Source organism: Zalophus californianus, chromosome X (genome assembly GCF_009762305.2).
Source record: "Zalophus californianus isolate mZalCal1 chromosome X, mZalCal1.pri.v2, whole genome shotgun sequence".
NCBI classification, from domain to species: domain Eukaryota; kingdom Metazoa; phylum Chordata; class Mammalia; order Carnivora; family Otariidae; genus Zalophus; species Zalophus californianus.
Genome location: NC_045612.1, coordinates 109763817 through 109771507, shown reverse-complemented (window position 1 = coordinate 109771507; position 7691 = coordinate 109763817). Strand labels below are relative to the sequence as shown.

General features: G+C 37.1%; 1 pseudogene; it reads right to left on the bottom strand.

Moving 5' to 3' along the window:
• Positions 1–6600: 6600 nt before the first annotated feature.
• LOC113930331 lies at positions 6601–7217 on the bottom strand (annotated as a pseudogene).
• Positions 7218–7691: the final 474 nt, after the last annotated feature.

Below are 7691 nucleotides of genomic sequence, written 5' to 3'. Positions count from 1 at the left end.
GGAGAAGCAGGCTCCCCATGGAGCAGGGAGCTCGATGCAGGGCTCAATCCCAGGACCTTGAGATCATGACCTGAGCCGAAGGCAGACGCTTAATGACTGAGCCACCCAGGCACCCTTAGACTTTATTTTTTAAAGCAGTTTTAGGTTCACAACAAAACTGAGGGGAAGGTACAGAGATTTCTCATATACTCCCTGCCCCCACACATGCATTATCCCCATTATCGATATCCCCTACCAGAGAGGGATATTTATTACAACTGATGAACCTACACTGACACCTCATTATCATCCAAAGTCCATGGTTTACATTACAATTCACTCTTGGTCTTGTACATTCTATGGGTTTGGACAAAGGTATACACATACAACACAGTATCACAGTATCATATAGAGTATTTTCACTGCCCTAAAAATCCTCTGTTCTCTCCCTATTCATCCCTGTCTCCCTCCTAAGCCCTGTCAACCACTCTTCCTTTTACTATCTCCATAGTTTTGCTTTTTCTAAAAGGTCATATAGTTAGAATCATATAACATGTAGCCTTTTCAGATTGGCTTCTTTCACTTGGTAATATGCATTTAAGTTTCCCCCATGTGTCTATGTAGCTTGATAGCTCATTTCAGTTTAGCACTGGATAATATTCCATTGTGCAGGGGCACATGGGTGGCTCAACTGATTAAGCAGCCTACTCTTGATTTCAGCCCAGGTCATGATCTCAGAGTCCTGGGACGGAACCTTGCATTGGGCTCTGCGCTAAGTGGGGAGTCTGCTTCAGGATTCTCCCTCTCCCTCTGCCCCTCCACCCATGCCCACACTTTTTCTCAAATAAATAATCTTAAAAAAATAATAATATTCCGTTGTCTGGATGCACCACAGTTTATCCATTCACATACTGAAGGACATCTCAGTTGCTTCCCATGTTTTAGCAGTTATGAATTAAGCTGCTATAAACATCTACATGCAGGTTTTTGTGTGGATATTTTCAATTCATTCGAATAAATACCAAAGAATGCAACTGCTAGATTGCATGGTAAAATTGTGTTTGGTTTTCTAAGAAACCACCAAACTGTTATCCAAAGTGGCTGTCGCATTTTGCATTTCAGTCAGCAATTAATGAGAGTTCCTGTTGCTCCCCATCCTCATCAGTTTTTGATATTGTCAGTGTTCTCGATCTTGGCCATTCTAATAGGTGTGCAGTGGTATCTCATTGTTGCTTTAATTTGCATTTCCCTGATGACATATGATAAGGAGCATCTTTTCAAATGCTAATTTTCCATTTGTATATCCTCTTTGGTAAATTGTCTGTTAAGGTCTTTGGCCCATTTTTAAATTGGATTGTTTGTTTCCCTATTCTTGACTTTTAAGAGTTCTTTGTATATTTTGGATAACAGTTCTTTACCATATATATCTTTTACAAATATTTTTCCCAGTCTGTGGCTTCTCTTTTTCTCTCTTGAGAGTGTCCTCCAAAGAGCAGAAATTTTTCATTTTAATGAAGTCCGGCTTGCCAATTCCTTCTTTCATGGATGTGTCCTTGGTGTTACATCTAAAAAGTCATCACCAAACGCTAGGTCACCCAGATTTTCTCATATGTTATCTCCTAGGAATTTTATAGTTTTGCATTTTACATTTTAGTCTGTGATCCATTTCGATATAACCAAATTGTATGCTTTCTATGACTGCCCAACTAAAGTCTGAATTCCTGAGCCTCTTTTGCTGCTATGCATACTCATGTGATAAATTTCTGGCCAACAGAATATGAAGAGAAGTTATGTGTGCAAACTTTAGTTCTCACCCTTAATGGGGGGAGCATATTCTCCTTCCCTCCCTCTTGTGACTTCTTTCATCCTGCTGTCTGGAACATGAATATTATGGCCAGCCACCTTGAACTTTATAGACAAGAACAGAGGAGGGACAGAGGAACAAGATAAAAGGGACTGAATCCCTGTACAACCATGTAGAACAGTTTTGCCATACCACTCAGGGACTACTACCTAAAAGAAAGATGGATTTCTGTCTTCTTTAAGCCATTGTTAATTTACATTTCTTGAATTTGCATTTCTGTTATAGGCAACAGAAGTTACATCTTAACCAACAGAGTGGGCCATGCAAGAAGAAAAATCTAGACATTAGCACAAGAGAGAACATTCTTTTGGCCACTCCTAAGAAGGGGTTTTCATCTGTTCCTTGAGATGTTAACTGGAAAATAATCAGAACCTATTTCATTTAATTTATAGTGGTTGCATATAACTATGCAATATTCATTATATACTGAAATGTTTATGGGTCCCATTAAATCAAATGTATTCATCATTCTTTTGTATTCTTTACCTAAAGATCAAGGTTATAGAGACCCTCTAGACATGTTATAAATGGGTTTCCTGACTGGACCCTACTTGGCAATAGCAGTAAATATTTTGGAGCAGAGAATGGGCAAAACCAAGTAAAAAAGCTTCCTCATACCTATCCTCACTCTGATTCATACACTCCTTACAAAATGTTGCTTTAACCAATTCATGATATACATTATACCATGACAGTACTACATTTGAGGTATTTTAAATGAGTATGCTGAATATTCTGTTTCCCCTCCATTTTATTCCTTCCTCCCCTGTACCTTATACTAATCTTCATGGAATGTATCACCTGACTCCCTTATGCTCTGGGTTCTGCTTGGGTTAGGCCAATCAGAGGCACAGGCAGGGGATTGGAGGGTGGGAAAAAAGAGAAGTTGGAGATATTTATTCCCCCAGGTTTTTCCCTGCCTGGCCATAGTGGACAGTATCTCTTTTTCTCAACTGAAGGCCAAGAAGGAAGCACAGAATGTCCATGTTGTACATTTGTATAATTTTTCAGAGTGGAGACTAAGTGTGGTTATGAACTGCTGACAAATTGGAAGCCACCACCCATCTTAGGCCATGACAATTAGGAATTTAGCCCAGTGTGAAATACTGTTGGGACAGAAGTACAGTGGCATGGTAGCCTCTGCTGTTTCACAGTATATAACCTATTTGCCATGATGTAGTCAGTAAACTTTGGTCTAAACTGCATTCAGAGTGACAGAGTACAAAAACAAGAAATATAAATTCTCAAACTTTACAGATGAATCACCTAAAGTACTTGTTAAAGATGTAGATTCTTGAGCTGCAGTTCAGGAAATTCTGATTCAGCTTATCTGGAGCTTGTCCTGGAATCTGTAACAAGGTGCCTGGGTAGGTTAGGCCCAGGTGGTCAAAGGGGCACACTTTGAGAAACACTAAATTAGAGCTTTGTGTTCAAAAAAATTTTAATATCCAAGTAGCCGTTCAGTCTTCTTTACCTGGGCAGCAGAAAGTTAACCTCCAGCTAAATTCCATAATTCCTGCAGATTGTCTTTTACAGCTATAGCAGAGTTTCCCAAACTGTCATATGCATACAAATGATCTGGGGGGGGGTCTTGTTAATCATAGCCTCATGTAATCAAAAGATTCAAGAAGCATTTGCTAAAGATGAATGAAATCAAATTCTGCAACTCTTGAAAATTAAAATGATTACAAGAATATGTAACTGAAACTTGTGTTGATATAAATTGTTAACTATAACAACATAAGAGAAGCAATTTCTGAACTGCAAATATAGGTATATTGTTAATTGAAACATAGGTAAAATGAAATCTCTTAGCTAATGCTAAGTCATTAACTGACTTAAATATTTGTGTTTTGCTCTGTAATTTTCTGTTAATTTGATATTCACCACTCGATTAAATTTACCTTACACTTAAGCAGAGACACTTAATTCAGCTTATTATATTATGCTTATGAGGAAATGCAACATTCAATAAAATGTACAAATATTTTAGAATAAATTTTAATTATTGGATAACTTTTCTTCCATGCATTAATAAATTTTTATAAACATTTGCTCTTTATTCAGGTTCAAAGGTTCCTCAACTTGTAACTGCATAAACTATATTTTTAAAATGGCCTTGATATAACCACCAAACCATAGAATTTTGTACTAGATGACAGTGTCAATTAATAAAATTATGCTTTCTTTTGAATGTCTGGTTTAAAATAATCAGAATTTTTCATACAGTTCAGTTCACATCACATGGTATCTATTCATACACTCAACCCCTGTAATCCGAGTCCTTATAATCCCTGCTTTAGGATTTATGAAGCTGAAATCCTGATAATTGCAATAGTTACCATTTACACACACTCTAATAAATATCTAGCACCTTACTGGGTGCCTTACATATGTGATCTCATTTGAACCCCATGGCAAGCCCATTGATACTATTATCCAAAATGTTAGATAAGGAAATTGAAGCCCAAAGAAGTGAAATAACTGACCCAATTTTTTCACTGCAGGCAAGGAGGCAAAGCCAGAATTTTAACTCAGTATTTCAAACTCTACCTCTTAATACCCTGCCATGATGCCTTGATGGAATATTAAAATATATTTGTTGAACACTTGTTCTGTGTGAGAACCTATACTCAACTTCAAAGAGGATTCAGGATGAATGAACACAATCCTTACCCTCAAAAAACTTTCAATCTAATTGAGGTAGAAGATAGAAATAAAAGATGTGCGTAAGTATTTTTTACTCACAAGAATATAGGTAAACTGTGCTTTTTATTAAAGTGTTTAGTCCAGAATGGGACATGCTCATTATAAATTATAATATATTACAATGGATCTCTAATAATTGTCTTATTATGTGTTCCTTCACAAGCTGAATCTCAGATAAGAAATCTAGTAAAAGAGTTTATCTGGTAAAATGGGCTTCATCAAAATTAAGAACTTTTCCTTTGTGAAAAACCTATTAAGACAAAAAGACAAGCTGCAGACTGTGACAAAATATTTCAGAGCCACATGTCTGACAAAGAATCAGTATATATGATATACAAAGAGCACTAAAAACTCAACAGTGAAAAAATAAACAGTTCAATTAGAAATAGGCAAAAAGTATGAACAGACATTTCAATAAAGAGGATACAGAGATGATAAATAAGTACATGAAAATATGTTCAATATCATTAGTCATCAGGGAAATGCAAATTAAACTTACAATGAAATATCACTTCACACCTATCAGAATGGCTAAAATACAAAATAATGACAGCACCAAATGCTGACAAGCATGTTGAGAAACTCGATCACCAATATGTTGCTGGTGGAAATGTAAAACAGTACAGCCACTACAGAAAAATTAGATGGATTATTTTAAAACTACACATGTAAACATCGTATGACTCAGTGATTACAAACCTGTGTATTTATTCAAGAGGAATGAAAATTACATTCATGCAAAAACCTATACATGAATGTTCATAGCAAATTTCTTTGTAAAAGCCAAACTCTGGAAACAGCCCAAACGCCTCTCTATGGGTGAATCGTTAAACAAACCACACACATACGGGATACCACTCTTTTGTTTCAATCCTATCCCTCTTTTGAAATGTCTATTTTTAATTAGGTTAACCTTAGTTAAACCATGAACCACTAGCACACTACCTATATGAAATTCTGCTTGGCAAAACTAATGAAAAGTTTATAAAATAAAGGTCAAAAGCAGATAAAAATCTTATTTTAAAATGTTTATACTATTATTCCATTGTCAAATTTAACTCCTCCAAGTGTTCTCTTAATTTCAAATTTTATTTCAACACAACCAGCTTCATGACCCACCATGGGAATCCAGGGAAAATTCATTTTACTTTATTTTAAGTTAATGGTCTTTTTATTGGGAAAAAAAAAAAAAAGACCAGTATCTACAACTTGGAATGGACATAAATTGCAATGTCTTGAACTGCAATGTTGATGGTTGTGCTGAAGTCCACAGCCACAGCCTACTCTGCTGGCTCCAAGTCATAATTCAGAAGGTTTTAAAAACAGAGAGACCCAAGATGCTCCCTTGTTAAATGTTTCTTTTTAAAAATTTTGTGTGAAGGGTGACAGCTTGACACACATTGACACACATTTCAGTCTGGTAAAACACAGACAGCGCTAAACCAACACATGCAGGATGCCACCAGGATGTGTGTCACCATCACCAGGGGTCAGGACACACAGAAGTACAAGAGGACTGGTCTGCTAAGTGGGGCTACATCTAGACACTTTATCCCTCACCCATCTTTCTGCACAGCAACCAGAGGTAAACCAATTTTAAATGTGTGTTTTCAGTAAACCAGCTATGACAATATATACTAACAAAGTGAACTAGACCCCTTCTGAATAGGTTTCAAATTTTTTTTTCATTTTTAATACAAATGCCTGACCATGCTCAATTGTCAAGCTGCATGCATGAAAAACTGGCCAGCCCAAATAGTGTATTAATCATTAGCAAATGGAACTGCAAGGAGTCCACTAAGGGCTTCCTTATCATTAAGGTAGTACAAGTGTTTATATCATAAAACTGACATGTAGCTTGATCTTTAGGGTGCAGGACCACCAACCAATACCTGCAAATTTTGTGTGTGTGGACAGAGGTACTTTTGACATTCAGTTTTGCTTTATAGAAAGAGAATGAGTAAATGAACTTTTTTGCAAGAGGTAAGTAAAAGATTCAACATGATTCTTCAGCAGTGGGGGGGTGCAAAGGAGTTGAAACTAGGTCTTCAATTTGTAGTCATCATCTGTATGAATTCTTCATAGCTGACTTGTCCATCTCCATCAATACCTGTTTCTCTGATCATTTCATTTACTTCTTCATCTGTTTGTGTTTCTCCTAAGTTTGTCATGACATGACATAGTTCTGCTACTCTGATGTACCATTCCCATCCTTGTCAAAGTCTCAGAATGCTTCACATATTTCTTCTTCACTGTCTGTCTCTTTCACTTTTCTAGCCATTATAGTCAAAAATTCTGAGAAGTCAATGGTGCCATTACCATCAGCATCCACCTCATTGATTATATCCTGCAATTAGGCTTCTGCTGGCTTCAGACTCAGTGACCTCATGACAGTTCCAAATTCCTCTGTTGTGATGGTGCCATTGCCACCTTTGTCAAATAGGGAGAAAGCTTCCTTGAATTCAGCGATCTGTTCTTCAGTCAGCTGATCGCCATGGTGCTATCAAAGGGGGGAAGAGCAGAGGAAGCAAGTGTGGCTACAGCAGCGCACAGGCTGTGATGGCAGGGGTGCCTCCGCTGGCTGCTGCTGGTAAGGCACAGTGTGCACTCAGCACCGTACCACCGCCACTGCCCGGCTCCAGGGAAAGGTCATTTCAAAGCACATACGTCACATAACAGTAGGAGAAATAGTACAGGACGCACAACTTTCTGTAAAATTTTATCAAATCCAGGTCAGAAGTCACCAGAAACCAGGCCTAGAATTGTTTTCTTGCCATTTGAAGAGACTACTTTATGAGGAAAAGAAGTTTTATCTGCATTTTCTTTTACAGATTGGAACTCAACTGTGTTTTACCTTCTCCAAAAGAAGCAGCATTTCAGATATAATTTTCACTTTTCCAGAACTGTTTTTCTAATTTTAGAAAAGTGAGCATTTTGGGATGCCTGGCTGGCTCAGTCAGTAGAGCATGCAACTCTTGATCTCAGGGTTGTGAGTTCTAGCTCCACATTGGGTGTAGAGTTTATTTTAAAAAGTAAATAAATAAAATCTTAAAAAGAAAGAAAAGTGAGCATCTTATAAACAACACAGTCACTGTAAAGGTATAAAATACAACCATTTGCTACCATCTAGTGGAACTAC